This window comes from Pleurodeles waltl, chromosome 7 (genome assembly GCF_031143425.1).
Source record: "Pleurodeles waltl isolate 20211129_DDA chromosome 7, aPleWal1.hap1.20221129, whole genome shotgun sequence".
Lineage (NCBI taxonomy): Eukaryota > Metazoa > Chordata > Amphibia > Caudata > Salamandridae > Pleurodeles > Pleurodeles waltl.
Genome location: NC_090446.1, coordinates 210,928,590 through 210,950,383, shown reverse-complemented (window position 1 = coordinate 210,950,383; position 21,794 = coordinate 210,928,590).

Genomic DNA, 21,794 nt, shown 5'->3' with positions numbered 1-21,794 from the left:
CATCAGCATTGGCGTGGTCAACCCCTGGGCGATGTTCCACCGTAAAGTCCATCCCCTGTAGGGAAATGGACCACCTCAGAAGTTTTGGATTCTCACCCCTCATCTGCATGAGCCATCTGAGGGGCCTGTGGTCTGTCTGAACTAGGAAGTGAGTCCCAAACAGGTAGGGCCTCAGCTTCTTTAGTGCCCAGACCACAGCAAAAGCTTCTCTTTCAATAGCACTCCACCTCTGTTCCCGTGGTAATAGCCTTCTGCTAATAAAGACTACCGGTTGATCTTGGCCCTCCTCATTTAGCTGTGCTAGGACTGCCCCTATGCCATGCTCTGAAGCGTCTGTCTGCACGATAAATTCCTGGGAGTAGTCAGGGGCCTTGAGCACGGGGGCCGTGCACATGGCTTCCTTCAGGGCGTCAAAGGCTTTTTGACAAGCCTCTGTCCAATTCACCAACCTAGGTTGCTTCTTGGACGTGAGTTCTGTCAAGGGGGACACAATGGTACCATAGCCCTTGACAAACCTGCGGTAGTATCCGGTGAGGCCTAAAAAGGCTCTCACCTCAGTCTGGGTTCGAGGTGGTTGCCAGGCCTTGATAGTTTCGATCTTGGCCTGGAGTGGCTGCACCTTGCCACCACCTACTAGGTGTCCCAAGTACACCACGGAACCCTGCCCAATCTGGCACTTACTAGCCTTGATGGTCAGGCCTGCCTGTTGCAGGGCCTGAAGCACCTCCTTGAGGTGGAGCAGGTGTTCCTCCCAGCTGGAACTGTAGACAGCTATGTCATCCAGGTAGGCTGCACAGAAGGCATCCTTGCCAGCCAGGACCCCGTTAACCAACCGTTGGAAGGTAGCGGGGGCATTTTTCAATCCAAACGGCATCACCCGGAACTGGTAATGGCCGTCAGGGGTGGAAAAGGCGGACCTTTCCTTAGCCCCCTCAGTCAGGGCGATCTGCCAGTACCCTGAAGTAAGATCAAACGTACTCAGGAACTTGGCAGCGCCTAGCCTGTCCACGAGCTCATCAGCTCGGGGGATGGGGTGAGCATCAGTCCGTGTGACTGAGTTGAGACCCCGGTAGTCCACGCAGAACCGGAGTTCTGGCTTCGCGCCTGGGGCAGTAGCCTTAGGGACCAACACCACTGGGCTGGCCCAGGGACTACTGGACTTCTCAATAACCCCTAGCGTCAACATCTTGGAGACCTCCTCCTTGATGCTGGCCTTCACCTTATCTGACAACCTGTAAATTTTGTTCTTCACAGGGAGACTGTCACCGGTGTCAATATCATGAACACAGAGGTGGGTCAGTCCAGGAGTAAGGGAGAAGAGGGGGGAGAACTGCTCCAACAGCTCATAGCAGTCTCCTTTCTGGTTTAGAGTCAGGGAGTCAGACAGAATGACCCCGCTTACGGACCCATCACCTTCTTGGGCAGAGAGGACGTCAGGGAGAGGTTCACTCTCCTCTTCCATTCCTTCATCTGTGACCAGAAGCATGTTGATCTCCGACCTCTCAAAATGAGCTTTTAGTCGGTTCACGTGGAGCACCCTTAGGGGGTTCCTAGGGGTTTGGAGGTCCACTAGGTAAGTGGCCTCCCCTTTCCGCTCCTTTATTTCAAATGGGCCAGACCAGCGGTCCTAGAGAGCTCTGGGCTCTACTGGCTCCATTACCCACACTTTGTCTCCAGGTTGAAACTCTACCAGAGTGGCCTTCTGGTCATACCATTGTTTCATCACCTCTTGACTGGCCTCCAGGTTACTTTGGGCCTCTTTCCAGAAGCGGGTCATCTGATTGCGGAGGGCCAACATGTAGCTGACCACGTCCTGAGGGGGTGTCTTTGGAGCGTTCTCCAATCCCTCCTTGACAATGCTTAAGGGTCCCCTGACGGGGTACCCATAGAGAAGCTCAAAGGGACTGAACCCTACCCCCCTCTGGGGGACCTCTCTGTAAGCAAAGAGAAGGCATGGTAATAGGACGTCCCATTTACGCCTCATGGCCTCAGGGAGGCCACCAATCATGCCTTTCAGGGTCTTGTTGAATCTCTCCACAAGCCCATTAGACTGGGGGTGATAGGGTGTGGTGAACTTGTAGGTTACACCACACGCATCCCACAGATGCTTCATGTACGCGGACATGAAGTTAGTGCCTCTGTCAGACACTATCTCCTTGGGGAATCCCACACGGGTAAATATCCCCATCAGGGTTCTGGCTACCACCGATGCAGTTACGGTCCTCAGAGGGATTGCCTCTGGGTACCGGGTGGCATGGTCCACCAAAACCAGGATAAACCTGTTGCCTAAGGCAGTTTTGGGGTCCAAGGGGCCAACAATGTCGACGCCCACCCTTTCAAAGGGGGTGCCAACGACAGGAAGTGGAATCAGGGGGGTTTTAACCCTCTTTCCTGCTTTACCACTAGCCTGGCAGGTAGGACAAGCCCTGCAGAATTTGTCTGAGTGTGTCCTCATTTTGGGCCAGTGAAAGTGGGTGACAAGCCTGTTGAAGGTCTTGTCTTGTCCCAAATGTCCTGCCAGGGGAATGTCGTGAGCCAGACCCAGTAGGAAGGCTCGGTAACATTGGGGGACCACCAGCACACGTGCTGCCCCAAAGACCGGAACCCTAGGCTCACTGTAGAGGAGATCATTCTCCCAATATAGGTGGTGATTGCCAGAGGCGTCACCTGCTGCCTGGTTTAAGGCTTGTTTCCTCAACCCTTCTAGAGTGGGACACTCTTTCTGCGCCTTGCAGAATTCCTCCCTGGTGGGTCCACCCTCAACTTGCCAGCCAGCAAGCTCAGGTAAGTCACCTAGGGTGGCAATGTCTTCCCCAGTTGGCTCGGGAGTCTCCTCCTCAGGAGCCCCGTCAGCCACTGTGGGAACTTCTGGGGCCGGTTTCCCGTGCCCCTCGTCCCTCCTCTTGGCAGCTCTCTGGGCCATCGTTCCAGGCTCCAGATGCCCTTGACTTCCCTCTCGGTCAGCCATGGACCGGGTGGTCATGCAGACCCACTCAGGTAACCCTAACATCTCCAGGTGAGATCTGAGCTCTACTTCTTTCCAAGCAGTATGCTCTAGATCATTGCCTAACAGACAATCTACAGGCATGGCAGGACTCACAGCTACTTTCAGAGTACCAGAGACCCCCCCCCACTCAAAGGGAACCCGAGCCACCGGTAGGTGACTCTCGCGATTGTCAGCGACTATGACCTGGTGGAATGTATTAGGGATTATCTGCTCTGTGGACACCAGCTGACTCTTGATAGTAGTCATACTGGCTCCTGTGTCACGCAGAGCCTCCACCTTCTGCCCATCAATGAGGACCCACTGCCGGTACTTGGAAGTATTTTTAGGCATGTGGACCTTGGACATCATTTCTCCTTCTCCCAGGGACACTAGGGAAATCTCTACCTGTCCCCCACAGCTATCTGGGTCCATCTCCCCCCCGAGCGCTACACTAGTCAACCCAGGGACCTGTCCAGTAGTGGACGGTGCCCTCTTGGGGCACTGGGGATCGCCTTTGTAGTGACCATATTGGTAACACTCCATGCATTTGGGGCTAGATTTTCCTGACCTGTCAAATGTCCCTGGCTTTTTCCCAAATTTGGAAAAGGAAGGGTTGCCACCCCCTCCCTGGGAATTCTTTTGGGGGCCTTTAGAGAGTTCCTTATCTGTAAGTTTATCTCCCCCCTCTTTCTTCTGTTGGGAACCCTGTCCACCTTTGTGGGAGTCCCCCCCAGGTACCTTCTTGGACACTCTGGTGCTAACCCAGAGGTCCGCCTCCTCAGCAAGCTTCCTGGGATCAGTCAGCTTACTATCCACTAGGTGCTGGCGCAAATCGGTATAAGTAACATTAAGCATATGCTCTCTCAGGATCAAGTCATATAAACCTTTATAATCTGCTACTTTGTTGCCCCGCACCCATCCATTCAGTGCCTTACTAGAGAAATCAAAGAAATCTACCCATGTTTGTGTGGTTTGTTTGGTGCTGTCCCTGAACCTCTGACGGTATCCCTCAGGGGTCAGCCCAAACTTGGCAAGTAAAGTGGCTTTCTGGAGTGGGTATGTGTTTTGATCCGGTGGATCCAATGTGAGAAGTGTGTCCCTCCCCAATGGCGGCACATAACCCCACATAGCTACCCCCCATTGCCCTTCAGGAACCTCATGAGCCCTTAGTGCAACTTCATAAGCAGCTAACCATTTATCTATGTCATCTCCCACCACAAAACTGGGCACCACATTTTTGGGTATACGAACCTTCTTTTCTCCAGCAGGTCCTGTCTGTATGCTGCCACCATTATTGCTGGATTCAGACTGTCTTGCCTTGATCTCCAGCTCCTTGAGACTCAGTTCATGAGCCAACAATAGTTTATTTTCAGCCAACGCTCTTTCAGCTTCCACTTGTTTGGCTGCTCTTTCAGCTTCTGCTTGTTTGGCTGCCCTTTCAGCTTCAATCTGTTTGGCTGCTCTTTCAGCCTCAGCTTGTTTGGCTGCCCTTTCAGCTTCAATCTGTTTGGCTGCTCTTTCAGCCTCAGCTTGTTTGGCTTCTCTTTCTGCCCTCCTCTCCTCCTGTTGTGCCTCAATTTTCAGTTTTGCCATTTGCAATTGGAACTCCCTTTCCTCTCTCCTTTCCTCTGCGGTCAGGCTTTGCATGGAGACACTGCTCCCTGGTCTGGAAGGGTGCACAATTGCAGTGGTAACACCATCCATAGATAGTGAAAATCCTTCTGAGGGGCCATTTTCTGGCTCCTCTTCCTCATCATCCTCTAAATGGGCTTCTGCCCAGGCCCTCAGCGCCACTTGAAAGTCCTCCTTTCTGGAGGCCCCTTGGGTGGGTACCCTTAATGCCCTGCAGAATCCTCTTAGTTGTTTGACCGTGTATGTATCCAACTGGACTAGGTCAAAGTCCCCTGTCTGAGACCCAGTCAGAGACATGTTGAGTGAGGATTTAGTTTTTGAAAATTGTCAGGAAAAAAACGGATTTTCAAAAAGAGATAAAAACCAAGTTGACCTTCAACTGTGGGTAGGTAGTGAAATACTTAGCTACTGTATGTCACTGCACAAATACAAGTCCTATCCTCACCGCTGATCACCAATGTTAGAAATGGGGTTTTTGGTTGGCAGTCAGGTTACCCTCTGTCCAAGCAAAAGCCCTCACTCTAGTCAGGGTAAGTCACACACTATCCAAGATTATCCTGTGCCCACCCTCTGGTAGCTTGGCACGAGCAGTCAGGCTTAACTTAGAAGGCAATGTGTAAAGTATTTGTGCAATAAATCATACAATACCACCATATAGCACCACAAAAATACACCACACAGTGTTTAGAAAAATATATAATATTTATCAAGATAATTGTAGGTCAAAAAAGAATAAAGATGCAATGGAAAATTGTAGAACTATCACAGGAAAGTGATATAAAGGGTCTTAAGTCTTTAGAATGTAATAAAGTGTCTTTCAAGCACAAAGTACCTGGTTTCTGGTGGAAAATCTCCTCAGCGGGCCACAGGTGAAGAGATGCGTGGAAAAAGGGGGGTGTGCGTCGATTTCCTCTCAGCACACACCGACTTGCGTCGTTCTTTTCCACGCGGGGAAGTTGGGCGTCGTTTTCCGGCGCGCAGACAGTCTCTTTTTGTGGATCGCGGGGATTACCAGATGTCCCGGGTCTGTGCGTGGATTCTCCTGCTTGTTTTCCGGCTGCGCGTCGTTCTGCGGGGCTGCGCGTCGAAGTTTCGATCTCACGGTAGGCGTCGCGTCGATTTCTCCTTGGAAGTCGGGCGGCGTTGTCCTTGCGAGGCCGTGCGTCGAAAGTTTGGTCTCACGGCAGGCGTCGCGTCGATTTCTCCTTGGAAGTCGGGCGGCGTTGTCCTTGCGAGGCCGTGCGTCAAAGTTTCGCACTCACGGTAGGCGTTGCGTCGATTTCTCCTGGAAAGTCGGGCGGCTTTGTCCTTGCGAGGTTGTGCGTCGAAGTCTCGATCGTCCCGAGGGCGTTGCGTCGATCAGCGTCGGTGTGCGGCGTTTTTCTCACCGCGAAGCAAGCTGTGCGTCGAAATTTTCGGCGCACGGAGCGTCCAAGTGAAAGGAAGAAGTCTTTTTGGTCCTGAGACTTCAGGGAACAGGAGGCAAGCTCTATCCAAGCCCTTGGAGAGCACTTTCACAGCCAGACAAGAGTTCAGCAAGGCAGCAGGGCAACAGCAAGACAGCAGTCCTTTGTAGAAAGCAGACAGGTGAGTCCTTTGAGCAGCCAGGCAGTTCTTCTTGGCAGGATGTAGTTTCTGGTTCCGGTTTCTTCTCCAGCAAGTGTCTGATGAGGTAGGGCAGAGGCCCTGTTTTATACCCAAATGTGCCTTTGAAGTGGGGGAGACTTCAAAGAGTGGCTAAGAAGTGCACCAGGTCCCCTTTCAGTTCAATCCTGTCTGCCAGGGTCCCAGTAGGGGGTGTGGCAGTCCTTTGTGTGAGGGCAGGCCCTCCACCCTCCCAGCCCAGGAAGACCCATTCAAAATGCAGATGTATGCAAGTGAGGCTGAGTACCCTGTGTTTGGGGTGTGTCTGAGTGAATGCACAAGGAGCTGTCAACTAAACCTAGCCAGACGTGGATTGTAAGGCACAGAAGGATTTAAGTGCAAAGAAATGCTCACTTTCTAAAAGTGGCATTTCTAGAATAGTAATATTAAATCCGACTTCACCAGTCAGTAGGATTTTGTATTACCATTCTGGCCATACTAAATATGACCTCCCTGCTCCTTTCAGATCAGCAGCTGCCACTTCAACAGTGTATGAAGGCAGTCCCAATGTTAGCCTATGAAGGGAGCAGGTCTCCCAGCAGTGCAAAAACGAATTTAGGAGTTTTACACTACCAGGACATATAACTACACAGGTACATGTCCTGTCTTTTACCTACACAGCACCCTGCTCTAGGGGATACCCAGGGCACACATTAAGGGTGACTTATATGCAGAAAAAGGGGAGTTCTAGGCTTGGCAAGTACTTTTAAATGCCAAGTCGAGGTGGCAGTGAAACTGCACACACAGGCCTAGCAATGGTAGGCCTGAGACAAGGAAAAGGGGCTACTTAAGTGGGTGGCACAATCCATGCTGCAGGTCCACTAGTAGCATTTAATCTATATGCCCTAGGCACCTGGAGTGCACATGACTGGGGACTTATAAGTAGATTAAATAGTTCAATCAGGTATGATCCAAAGTTACCATGTTTACAGAGAGAGAGCATATGCACTTTATCACTGGTTAGCAGTGGTAAAGTGCGCAGAGTCTAAAAACCAGCAAAAACAGTATCCAAAAAGAGGAGGGAGGTAGGCAAAAAGTTAGGGGTGACTACCCTAAGGCTGTCAGGTCTAACAATAAGCATACCATTAAATTTATATATGGGAAAGACACTATGGCCCATATTTACAAGCAGCCTGCGCCCCCAGTGCATCACTTTTAGTGATGCACCAGCTCTGCATGGCTTCTCATGGCTTTGTAGATATGGATAAGGCAACGCAGTGCAAGTGACTGCATTGCCTGACTTTGCGTCAGGGAGTCCTTTCCATGGGCGTGGCGTGGGTGTTCCCATGCAGCATCTATGGATTTTGCCGCAATCCCAGATTTACAAGGTTTTCCGAACCTGGGAATGCGTCAAAAGCCTATTCCACACCAGGGGTGGCGTAAGAGTGATGCAACAGGGAAAAATATCTTTGTTTCTCCCCGTTTTTTACTCTTTCTATGTGTGCTGCATTTTGCAGCACAGATAAGAGGAGGAAAACACCTCCATTGATTGTTTTTGTGTAGGAAGGTGTCCCTTCCTGTACAAAAACAATCTTCCCCACTATGCAGGCACCTTTGCACCTTGGTGCAAGGGTGCTTGTGCTGGCACATGGCAGCAATTTCTGCATCAGCGCAGATGGAGAGGACAGAAATGCGCCATATCTTGTAGCTACGGTGCATTTATGCTCTTGGATTGAAGGTGTAGCAGAAGATGTGTCTATATACACTGACCTACCTTCTGAAATGGTCACACCCTTCATTTAATATTCGAGGAGTGTATTCTATAGTTCTGACCTATAACCTTTTCCCGTTAAACCAGGCTCAGAAGCCTCCATCAAGACGGTTCTTATTCATCACCGGAACCTATCTGACAGTCAAATTCCTAAAACTGGCTTCCACACCTTCAGACCCTATATTTCAAATTTATTCATGTTTCCAGAGTACAATATCTCCAAACTATGCAAAACTGCTAGGTAACCTTGGTATTTTCTTTGCCCTACAGACCATGGCGTTCTGAGGTTGTACAAACCTGCATGGGAAAAACCTTTAAATAAAATGACTAATGTACCCCTAGCAAGTACATTTGGAGGACAGTCCTCGCCACCTTAGTATTCTCTGCTTGTTTGAATCACTTGATTTGTACATTCAACTCTTTGGGGCCAGATCACAAAGACCTGGAGAACATAAAGTTTTAGTTTTACATATTCTTACATGCCTTTGTGACTTATCCCCAAAATCTAAAAACCTGGCAAGCACAGATAGAACAGTGGTGACCTGTTTGCAATTTTACTAATAGGGAGTTGGATGGGCAGGGGCCAGTTCATTAAGGCATTTAGGCATGGGTCGTCATCATTCCCCGCTTTAACAGATACAGTAGGGGTGGCGTATTTTATGGGCCTTTTCTGTCTGAAGTTTGGCAGTCAAACATTCATATTTAACGCTATAAAGAAGAAAAAAGATGGGATGATGAAAAAGTGAAAGAAAGAAGCATGGATGAGTGAACTTATTAGTAGGTAAAGGGGTCTGTGGTTGAAAGGTGATATGGGTTGGTAGGTGAAAAAATAGGTGGTTGAAAGGATGGATGGGGAAAGGATGTTTGTGTAAAAGGATGGATGAGTTGGTGAAAGGATGGATGGGTAGTTGAAAGATTGGGTGGGTAAAAGGATGTATGGAGGAGTGGGGTTAAGGGTGTGTGTGCATGAGTGGGTTGAAAGGATGGTTGGGTGAAAAACTCATGCGTGAGTGAATGGATGGATAGGTGAAAGGATGGATGAACTGGTGAAAGCACGGATGGATCAGGAGTGAAAGAATGGGTAAATGAAAGGATGGTTGGATAAGTGGGTGAAAAGATGAAGGTGTTGAAGGAATGGGTGGTTGAAAGTAGAGGGCTAAAAGGATAGATGGGAGGGTGAACAGATGAATGTATGAGTGGGTGAAAGGATGGGTGAGTGGAAGGAAGGAAAGAAGGAAGGAAGGAAGGAAGGAAGGAAGGAAGGAAGGAAGGAAGGAAGGAAGGAAGGAAGGAAGGAAGGAAGGAAGGAAGGAAGGAAGGAAGGAAGGAAGGAAGGAAGGATGGATAGATGGGTGGATAGATAGGCAGATGGGTGAAAGGATGGATTGATGAGTGGGTAAAATGATGGGTGAATGAGGTTGAATGAGAATGAATGGGTGAGTAAAATAGTGGATGGGTGGGGGGAGGGGAGTCATGTGCTCCCCACTTTTGCAGATACAGTCAGTGTGGGGTATTTTATGGGCCTTTTCTATCGCCAACTTGGCAGGCAAAAGGTCATAATTAATTCTATAAGGAAGTCAAAAGATGGGTTGATGGAAATGGGAAAGAATGCTGCATGGATGAGTGGATTTATGAGTAGGTAAAAGGATGGGTGGGTGAAAGGATGGAAGATAGGGAAAGGATGGTTGCTTGAAAGGAAGAATGAGTGGGTAAAAGGATGGATAAGTGTTTGAAAGAATGGACAGGTTGAAGGATGGTTGGGTGAGTGAGTAAGAGGATATGTGGATGAAAGGATGGGTGGTTGCGTTAGTTGAAAAGATGGATGTATGAGTGGGTGAAAAAATGGGCAAGTAAAAAGGATGGATGGATTGATGGATGGATGGAACGATCAGTGGGTGGATGAAATCATGGATTGATGAGTAGGTAAAATGATAGGTGAATAAGAATGAATGTGTGGGTAAAATTGTAGATGGGAGGGTGAAAAGAAAATGGGTGGGGGAAAGGATGGGTCAGTGAAGGAATGGATGGTTGGATGGGTGGGTGAATGGATGGATGAGGGAGAGGATCAATTAATTGGTGAAAGGAAGGATGGATGGGGTAGAAGGATGGGTGGGTGAAAGGATGGATGGATGAGTGGGTGAAAGTATAAGTATGTGTTGAAGGAATGGGTGGATGAAGGGATAACTGGAAGGCTAAAAGGATAAACAGGAGGATGAAAAGATGGATGTATGAGTGGGTGAAAGGATGGGTGAGTAAAAGGATGGATGGATGGACGGATGGATGGATAGAAGGATGGTTGAATGGATGGACGGATGAATGAAACAAATGATGGACGGGTGGGTGAAAGAATGGTTTGATGAGTGAGTAAAATTATGGGTGAAGGAGGATGAATGGGTGGGTAAAATAGTAGATGGGTGGTTGAATGGATGGGTGGGTGCAGGGATGTCATGAGTCCCCTGCTTTTGCAGATACAGCAGGTGTGTGGCGTTTTATGGGTCTTTTCTGTCTGCTCCTTGGTGGCTAAGGGCCATTATTAATGCTATAAAGAAGACAAAAGATGGGTTGATGGAAAAGGGAAAAGAACGATCCATGGATGAGTGGATTTACAGTGGGTGAAAGGATAGGTGGGTGAAAGGATGGATGAAGGGGTAGGGGTAGAATGGCTGGGTGAAAGGATGGATGATGGGGAAAGGATGGCTGCGTGAAAGGACAGATAAGTGGGTGAACCGTTGGATGGGTGGTTGGACGGATGACTCTGTGAAAGGATGGCTGGGTGAGTAGGTGAGAGGATATGTGGATGGGTAGTTCAAAGGATGGGTGGATGAGTTGGTTGAAAGGATGGATGTATGAAAGGATTAATGGGTGGGAGAGAGGATGGGTGTGAATAAAATGGGAAGGTGAAAGGATGTAGAGAAGAGTAGGTGAAGGTTGTGAAGGTACGAGTGAGTGAAAGGATGGATGGGTGAGTGGGTGGGTGGAAAGATTGATGGGTGAGGGGGTGGATGGACTGGGGAAAGGATGGATAGATGAGGGGTAGAAGAGTGGGTGAATGACAGGGTGAAAGGATGGGTGATGAGTGGGTGAAAGGTTCAGTGTGTTAAAGAAATGGGCGGGTGAAAGGATAAGTGTTTGGTTGAAGCATAGATGGGAGAGTAAAAGTATGAGTGGCTGAAAAGATGATGTATGAGTGAGTAAAGGATGGGTGAGTAACAGGATGGATAGATGGATCGGTGACAGAATTGATTGATGAGTGGGTCAATGGATGGGAGAATGAGGAAGAATGGGTAGGTAAAATTATGGATGGATGGGTGGGTGCAGAGGCATAATGGACCTCCTTTAGCAGCGACAGCAGAGGGTGGTATTTCTGGATCTTTTTATGGCACCTTGGCAGGAAAAAGTTCATAATTAACACTATAAGGAAGAAACAGATGGGTTGAAGGAAAATGGAATGAAGGGTGCATGGATGAGTGGATTTATCAGTGGATGAATAGATGAATGTGTGAAAGTAAGGATGGTTGGGTTGGTGAAAAAATGGATGGATCAAATGAAGGATGATGGGAAAAGGATGTTAGCATGAACGGATGGGTGAATGGATAAAAGGATGGATGGATGATTGAAAGGATGAAGAGTGATAGGATGGCTCGTGGGTGGGTCAAATGATGTATGGATGAGTTTGTGAAAGAATGGGTATATGAGTGAGTTGAAATGATGAGTGGGTAAAATAATAAATAGGTGGATGAAAATCATTTTATGAAAAGATGGGTAGGTGAAAGGATGTATGGATGAGCCGGTGAAGGTATAGGTGAGTGAAAGGAGAGATGGGGTGAAAGGATGGGTAGATTGGATGGATGGAAGAGTGAAATATTTAATGTTAGATGAAAGAATGAATGGATGTCACAATGTAAATGTGAAATGGTGGATAACAGCAGGTGGATGGAAGGGTGAAAGGGTGAATGGAGATGTGCTTGAATGGAAGAGACGTGGGAAACCTTCCAGGGAGGGTCGGGCTCTCTTATTTTGCTTGCTTAGTGGCATCATAACGTTTGTTTAAAGTGTGCGTGGGTATTTTAATTTTGTGGCTATTAAAATGCATCGAAGAGTAAATAAAACATTACTCCTGCAGTACTACGTCCTGATATTGTACCGCGGGAGTACTTTATTCTGTATAAATCGTTGAAACACTGTAGCCAACTAACTTAATAAAATAAGTTTTCTTTATAATAGCAAACACAATACTGTGATGCTTGTATAATGTTCCATAGTCAAAATCGACATTTTTGCACTAGACAACGCATGGAAAATTAGCAAATAAAAAAAATGTCAAAGCACTGTAATAACAGATGTTACTATTACCGCATCTAATTTCTTTCGTTTTGAAACCCGCCATCAGGCCTCTGCCGATCGGCCCCGCGTCCTGCAGGTTGTTTCAAGGCTGGCACAGTTATTGTATTGACTTCTCACAACACCGTGCCAAAATGAAAATGAGGCAGAACCCTCGGGCGCCGTCTCGCACCGCGCTTACATTTTTGGGTAATGGTATCGCCGCGGCATGGGGCAGAGAAAAGCTGACGCGGCACACGCGGAGGGATGCTGTACTCAGGCTCCCTTCTGTTTCCCTGATGAGGCCTGTCAACACTCAAAACAAGTGCCCTCCGCGAGCCGGTGCCAGCTGCTCCTTACACACCACGATAATTCCTCTATACCCAGAAGTCTGGCAAGGCATCGGCAGAGTCAAATATATGTCAGACTCGACAAGGCCGGAAGACTAGAGAATAAGAGGCTGCCGAGGCGCTCACGGTATCAGAAGGAGTCAATCACACTAGTGATGTCATCAAGGATGAGAGAGTGGAGGATGTGCCCTCCGCCAACTCTTACGTTACACTGAATTAAGGTCAGTGGTCTGGACTTCAAAGACCGGTATAGCTTGTCGGGGTGGTCTGACAGATTATGAAAATGTATATGCGGTTAGGACAAACATCAGGTACGTTATAAATGGAACTTTGCCGGCTCTATCTGCTTTCCTAAGGCAAAATGAAATACCACAATAATATGCCACTATGTTACCGGGATCAAAACCAGGAAATGTGGAGACGAAAACACGAGATGCTGTGTTGTGATTTTACTTGGGCAGAAAGCTATCTTCTATATCTATGCCCACTTGCCCTCAACATCATGATGCAGCCACAGAGGCTCAAACATTAACACAGAACACAGGCTGTACATCCTTTTTCAGTTAAATGGCACGGTCAAAAGGGCATCGCCCTCATGCACTGGCTGGGTAATTCTATATGAGAATGCACGTTCTCTGGCACTGGAGGTCATTCATGGGGAGTGGCAACCACAAGTCTGCTTCTGAGCTGTGATGGCTTCTGCTCAAGCACTAACTTAGGCAAAGGATGTGGGGTAAGGGCTAGAGCTGCTGATTTTGGAGCTGAAGAAGCACGTTCGAGTCTGGATGTTGGCTCAACATCCTGTGTTTTTGGGCAAACCACTTAGGCCCATATTTTTACTTTTTGAGCGCCGCATTGGCTTCATTTTTTGACGCATAAGCGGCGCAAAATTACAAAATACAATTGTATTTTGTAAGATTGTGCTGCTTTTGCGTCAAAAAGCAGTGCAAATGCAGTGCTAAAAAAGTATAAATATGGGCCTTAATCTCCCTGTGCCTACCAAAAATGAATGTGCCCTTGCGTAACGTAACCTGTGCTCATGTAAAGCACTCCAATACCTTCGGGTTGAGTTCGCGCTATATAAAACCAAAAAAATAACTTGCACTTTTAAAAAGTTAGCGTATGTGGTGAAGACAGAACAATTTAATTGGGAAAAAAGTTGCACAACTCCTTACTGTGCAGGGCACAAGTCCCAGAAGTGGGGGACCAACCAATTCAGGCAGTATGCAAATGGCATCATGGCCTGTGAAATCCCTCTTGGCATCACAATCCGTTACTTCACAGGACGTTGCATCAGATCTTAGCACATTAATTGGTTGCAAAGTCTGCATTTTAATGAGGTTAAAGCACCTGCTGCAGAGATCTTTGTGTGCCGTTTTGTAACTTGCAGTTCATAACGTGTAATCCTTCTAATATAAAAGAGGGAGCTATGAAAGACATGTGACTCACTGTGTTATGTAACACATCCTGTACAATGATTTAAACACACATTTATTGTCAATGTATAATTTTTACAAATAATGTGAAGGGCTTAGGCTCCCTGCATTGGGATGAGTAGTGCTAAAAAAGAAATAAAGCAAAATAGTGGTATTTAAATTAATTGTGTAAATACTGGGCCAGACCAACACATCAGAACAAAGTGAAAACCATGCCTCCCTTAAGTAACTTTGAGGTGATAACTAGTTGTGTACCTTTGTTTCCTCCATTGCAGCTAGGTGTGAAACTCAAGACAGCCTCCAGCCAAGATAATCAATCAGAAGAAGGCCTGATGCCTCCCTTAATTTTGGCCTTTGTCCTGAACCAGGAGAAGTTTCAATGCACAAACAAAGCATACAATGTTCAGGCGCTGCTGAAAGTGCCCCACTACACCTAGATGAATTCAGCATATTTTACTGGGGTCCATCTTCTTGGCAGGTTGGACGGCTTCCACCCTGTAAAAATAGTGGCTGGACGGCATCCACCCGCGTGTACCCCCGACTTGTGCCCTGTTACTGTGCCTGTAAGCAGAGGTCATTATACAGCTCTATTAATCATTGCATGAGCTGTAGACATCACCGCTTGGAAACGTAGGGGAAAGCACAGCTCTTTATTGCTGTGCTGGCTGCTGATCTTGCATTAACTCGTAGCATAAACAAATTATTGTATGTGCTGTAGACCTAATGAATGCATTGAAAGGGCGCACAACTCCTTACTGTGCTTAAATGCAGAGATTGTTATACAGCTCAATAAATCAGTGCATGAGCTGCAAGCTGTTGGCTCAAAAACATGGAGAAAATGGCACCTCTCTGGATTTGGGATGTGTGCTGTCTTCTAGACATGCATCAACTCTTGCAGTTTCTCAATTAGGGAATAGTCTTTAGGGAGGGCATCCTCTAACTTCTCGACAACTGCCCTGGTCAGTCCTTCATTGACTCCATGTTAGGACTGGGTTCCAGAAATCTTAATGTATACATGCATCAGCTACAGGTAATTAATTAATCTTCCTATCCACAAATGGAGCTTTGGATGTCCAAGGTTGTCTTTGTGATTCTTTTTAGTCAGGTGCAGTGATTAAAATTGAAAAGCAAAAGTGCAGGTACTCGCTATTTTAGTGTAGCTGTTTTCTACTAAGAGTGCTGTGACAGCACCCTTCAATTATTGGCAGACAGTCTCTGCCGGTTAAAAGTACTGGTTTGGTGGATGTGTGTTACAAAGGTTCACCAATTTCACTTCCAATCCCTTTCTTACATGGAATTGTTTTGGTCCTAGTCATACATTCTGTTTGTGTAGGTGGGTCCCACTGGTGCTCACTTTTGGGGGCTGGCACTTATATTTCCTTTTTAGATTTTGATCCAGAGCAAGAGACAGAAAAACACGAAAGGGGAAAAGAACGAGAAAAATGGAAAACAGTGGCAAAGGGAGTACACAAAGATAAAAAAGAGCATAATAAAGGGGCAGTGAGTGCCTGGGATGAAACAGGCTTAAGGTGGAATCATGACTTCTGAGCAAAAAACTGAGCCTCGACAATTAGGGGCATATTTATGAGACCCTTGCTCCACTAGAACGCCACTTTTTGTGACATTCCGGTGGCGCTCTGCCCTGTGCCATATTTACAAGATGGCGATAAGCCCCTTTTTGTGGCTTAATGCCACCTTGTAACTACAGCCCCTTCACACACAGCCCTTTGTGTGGAATGGGCATGCAATGGCTGTTGCTATGGGGGGTGCCACAGCAACATCCATTGCATTTTGACTCTGCCTCAGATTTACAAGCAGCGCCAAAATCTTATGCCACCCGAGGGGCGGCTTTAGCAGGGTGCAACGAGGAGGAGTACTTTTATTGCTCCTTGTTTTTTGCATTTTCTATGTGTGCTGCAGAATTCAGCACACATAAAAAGAGCAAAATGCCAGAAATTATTGTTTATGTGCGGGAAGGTGTCCCTTCCTGCACATATACAATCATTTGAATATGACGCTTTGGCACTTCTGTGCAGCACACACAGAAGTGCTAATTCGCAATAAGTGATTGTTTATGTGCAGGAAACAATCACACCCCTCAATGCAGACATCCTTGCACGATGGTGCAAGGATGCCTGCCTTAGCACTGGCAGCTAAATTTAGTGCCAGGGCATGGGACAACACAGGGGTGCGCCACATTCAATTAAACAAGGTGCATCCCTGCATTATGAAAATGACGTAGCGTGGCACTGCCAATTTTGATGCAGCGTCTTTCTTTGCCTCTCTCTGCCCTGTTGTTTTTGACTCCTCTGCCCCACTCTCCCAACATCTACAATTTTCCAGCCCTGTCTTGGTGGTTCTCTACATGAGAATCTCCCTGTCAGAGTGTTTTCTCGTATATGTCTCTCTGTTCTTGTGTTTTCCTATCCCCAAGACTCATTGGTTTAAAGCTGCCCTGTCGAAAAAAGCATTTCTGGCAACCAGCCCGAACCATACACTGGAGGGCCAACTTAGGCTCATATTTAAGGAAAATGATGCACAACTGCGCTAGCACAGTTGTGCGTCATTTTCCTTAATGTGAGCTATTGCCATTCCCTAACGCCATCCATGCTCCATATTTGAGAAATGATGCATGGTGTTGCTAAAGAAAGGTTAGCGTCTCAAAAAAGAGATGCTAGCCCGGTGACGGAGAGCGTTAGGGAAAATAACGCTAGTGGATCAAAAATGATGTTAGGCTGATTAGCGTCAAAATATCTGCCACTAGTCAGCTCAGCGTCATTTTTTAACGCACAAGCAGCCAAAAAATGGCTCCTGACTAAGTATAGAGTATAGAGTCAATACCACAACCCCAATGCCCACCACAGGGGACCACTGTCCCCAGGACAAGCCCACCAGACCCAGTGCCCATGTAAGGGGGGCCCCCAGTGGCACACCACACACATACACATGCACTTATGTGATGGGCTCCCCCCTCCAATAGTGTCTCTGTGGTGTGGGTGGTGGTGATGCTGGGGTTTGGGGTGGGCCTCTATGTGCTCATTCCATAGTGTTTCCCCCTTGAAAATAGACCTATCAGCACTTTAACACCTGGTCTGAACAATAATGTAATAATGCTAATCAGGCTTAGAACCATTATTTAGGTCGGCCACTTAGTTGCATGTCGTTTCAGCATATGGAGTTAAAATACGGCGTTAGGGGGCTAGAGTCATTTTTAGGAAGGGAACGCCTACCTTGCATCTCATTGTTGCACTGAGACACAAGGTGGGTTGGCGCTTCCTAAAAATGGTCTAACTCCAATATTTTGATGCTAGACGGGCCCAGCATCAAAATATAAATATGGAGTTCAGTTAGCAATAAGGCAACGCTAACTTTCCATAAATATGGGCCTTAGTACTCTAACTTCAGTCTCACAAACACTGGTGAAAGTGTGCAAATTTGTGGGGGGGGGGGGATGATGAGGGCAAAGTGGTGTCACTTTCACAACACTCATTATTAAATAACACTCATTCCCCCAAATACTCTACTATCCATTTAAGACAATTATGAATATATACACACACACACATATAAAGATAATAATATATATATATATATATATATATATATATATAGTGGCAGTCGCCCCCAGGTATTTATAGTTAGGACCAAGTTTCAATAAAAAAAGCTTTTTTTGACTTGCCTATATCTTTGGCACCCTTTGACGAATTTTGACAAAAAAAAGTGCCCCGGTGATTCTGATTGTGCATTGAAAGTTTCAAGGTCAAGCAGGGGCCGAGAAAAAGGGGGTGGGTCAAAAAAGTTGCGTTTCCTATGTTAATTCCTATAGGACCTTTAGACACAACCACAGGCCGAACCACTGGATGGAATTACATCAAATTTGTCAGAAAGTTAGCTTTCAGTACAGAGATTGTGCTTTGCTAATTTGGTGTAAATCCATTCAAAAGTTTTTGAGAAATGAGCGAGAAAATAAATTAGTATTTCTGGGCCATGGATCCTTCGCAATGATTTATGAAAAGAAACGAGCTCATGCATGAAAATGCACAGCTAAGATTTGCTGCCAACACTTCAAACAACGGGCAGCCACCATGGGACTCGGCTTGAGCTGAGTCCCATAAAAAAAGTATAAAAAATGGAAAAGGGTCCAGGGTAGAGACATCCTGACCCCTTAGCTCTGGTGCTGGGGTCCGAGGGGGATCCCACCAGAACAAAAAAGCATTAAAACATTTTTTGCCACCTAAATCACAACGTTATTGTGAATTTGTGAATTTAAAAAAACAAGCGCAGGCTCCTGCTGGGCACGGTCCCCGCAGCCCGGGGAATGCCACCTCTCTGGGACAGTATGCAAAAGTAATGCAGGGGGACCTCCGGTCACCTCCCCGGGGCACGAATGAAAACTCATGTGGGGGGGCGGGCAACCACTACCTTCCCAGGGCATTTGCTAAATTTGGTGCAGGGAGGCCCAGCAGCCCCCGCAGCCTTTGGACCACCCCGCCCCTGGGGCAAATATTCTAAAAAAAATAGAAAAGGGGTCACAGCCTTGGGGATCCCACCTCCTGAGGGCTCTGTTTGTGGGAGGGAGGCCACACACCCCCCGTTGAGGAGTCATAGATGGTCCTGTGGACAGCTGTGCCCCAGGGCTGGCTCCTGCTATGTCCTGGGTTCCCACCACCGGGACATAGCTGTTTGCTCTGGTTTAGCTGCAGCCTTATAGCAACACTCTGCTCACAGAGAGGGAGAGCTGTCAAACAGCTCTAGCTCACTGCAAGCAGAGGTTTCCTCTGTTTCCCTGCCATGGAGATGCAGGAAGGGAGACAGAGGAAATAATTGCTCTTACAGAGTGGGAGCTGCTTTAGCAGCTGTCTCCCTCTGACAGCAATGCTGGCTCCCACAGGAGGTTTGGAGCCAACTGAGATGGTTGGGCCCTTCAAGCTCCCTCCATTGTCCCCACCATTGTGACTGGGTGCCCTGGGGGGCACACAGGTCACATGGCCAGGCCACGGGCGATGAGGTCCCCATGGCTGAGATCGGGCAGGGGAGAGGGCCACCCGGTCAACCTTTTACCCCCACCAAAAAATAAATGGTTTTGGACCAGGGGACCTGGGGACCCCGACGTAAGGGGGTGCCTATGTCCAAGATTAGCCTGGGGTGGAGTCCACACAGCCCCTCTCCACCCTAAAAAAGAAAAATGTTTAGGCCTGGCCCCAGGGTATGGGATCCCTGGGCTGAGCTTGGCCTGGGTGAGGCGGGGAGCCCCCCCCCAAAAAAATAAATATTTAGGCTGAGCCCCAGGGGATGGGGTCCCCGGGGCTGAGTTCTGCCATAGGAGGGCGGGGGCATTTAGCCCTTCACCCCCCCCAAAAAAACATTTGTAGGCTGGGCCCTGTCTTATGGAGTCCCCTGGGGCCAAAATCGACCTGAGGAGGGGGGCCGTGCAGGGTTAGGTTTTTACAGGGGGTTGGTCACAGAGACTGGTCGCAGACCAGGCCCTTCAACCAATCTCCGCTGCACACAGTAGAAGGCCATGTGCAGCGCAGTGCTGGCTTGGATGGTTACAGGAGTTAGCTGCAGACTCTGGCCAAAGGCGAGGCTCTGCTGACAAATGCTGTTGTGCAAGGGCAACGGTCATGCGCAGTGGTGGTTAGATTAATGTAGAGTAATGTAAATTACTTTACGTAAAAAAAAACATAGAAATTCCAAAGGTTATAACTCGCACCCTGAGGTAACTAAAACTCGCTCCCTCGTCATGCACTGCTATCTATCCGAGATATTACAACACCCATGACAACTTCTATAACGTCATTAAAAATATAATTTAATATTAGCAGTCAAGCTATTGAAGAAGAAACTGTGCATGGCGTTTGTGTGAGTTATAGTAGCGTTAGAGCATGGGTTATAGTTACGCAAAATACCTTTATATTTTTGTACGAGTAGATTCAGAACCTAACTATAACGTCCCTGTGCCCTTTGTTTTTTTAAGTGAATGTCTATGTTTTTTTTTTTAATTCTATTTCCTAACTATAACGTCCTTGTACCCTATATATATGTATATATATCTATCCTAGAGGTGGTCGCCCTAGGTAGTTATAGTTAGGACCTAGTTTCAATGGAAAAAGCGTTTTTTCACTTGCCTATATCTTCGGAGACGATTGACAAAACTTCAAAAAAAGTTTCACAAAAACACAAAGCTCACGTCAGCTGCTATCTGGAGTGTTTTGGGTGATCCTTCAAGCAGGGGTGAGAAAAAGGCAGGGGTCCCAAAATGTGTTTTCCCCATGTTAATTTCCATAGGGATTATGAACACGAATAGCGGCCAAACCACTGGACGGATTTACACCACATTTGGCAGAAAGCTAGCTATTGGTCCAGAGAGCAACCTTTTCGTGACTTGGTGAAAATCCTTTTAATAGCTTTTTAGTCATTAAAAGAAAAAAACTGTGTATACACGGGGACATGGATCCTCCTAGGATCCTCCTCTGATCCTCCGCAGATTCAGAGGAAAAGCAAAGCCCTGATTGGCTGGCCGCAACCTGAAAGAAATGTTGCAGCCACCATTTTGTTTCTCACATTGCCTGGGAGGTGGGAAAAACTGTAAAAACATGTAAGGGGTCAGGATACAGGTATTCTGACCCCACAGGACACATGGAGGGATCCCTTAGGGACTGCTCATAGGCAAAAAATTGCCCTTTTTTTTTCAGCCGATCCGCAGATTAGAGGATCCTCCTCAGATTCTGGGGAAAGGCAAGACCCTGATATATAATTGATGACACCATAGAAGGTGTCATCAATGATATATTATGTGGAGTATTAGCTGTGCATGGCAAAGGTAGAAGTTATAATTACCTTAGGGCATGAGTGAAAGCTACTTGAAATAACTATACCTGATGAATTTCTATGGTTTTGTACAAGTTAATTCAGAACCTAACTATAATGTCCCTGTAACCTTTGGTTTCTTCAGTGAATTTCTATGATTTTTTTAATATAAAGTAATTTGAATTACTAATAAGAAAAAACAAAAGCACCCATCATTAAATCTTGTCCAAATTGCATAGGTGATCTTCCTTATTTTCTTCCTATATTCCAATTTTTAGCTAAGCCAACATGTGTTTAGTCTGGGTTGTAACCCAATGACGTCCTCAAGGCTTTTCAAGGCTGTAAATAATATATAATACTGTCAGGTCTATATAACACATGTTCCCTTATCTCCCTTCATTATGTTTCATTGTGTCCTGCTGTGTGAACTACTAGGTGGAAACCACTGGTGTACAAAGTTTTTATGAGTTACTTAATCCAAGTCTTACTATTTCCCATTGTGTAGCCCCATCTTTTTGTGTAGAAGCATGCACACACAAGTGGAACAGAGTCCCCTCAAAAAACGGGGACCCTTGTGTATCTAGTCCTTACATCCCCATAATTCATTCTGTACCCTAAGTCGATACCTTTCCTTTGCCAATACACAACCGCAATTCACTCCTCGTTCAATTCACTATATCATGTCCTGTTGATATCACAAACTAATTTGCTCTACCTCAAGTCCTCTATACAATACAATCAAAATAGTTGAACACTGGTGGTGCGCTGTCAGAAATCATTCCAAAATTTATATTTCACAATTCTTGCATAAAAACCAATCCAAATAGTGCTTACTTTATCGTCGATACTCTCCTGTAAGTACAATCACAAGCTATCTCAGTATGTAATTATCCACTAACCTCTAT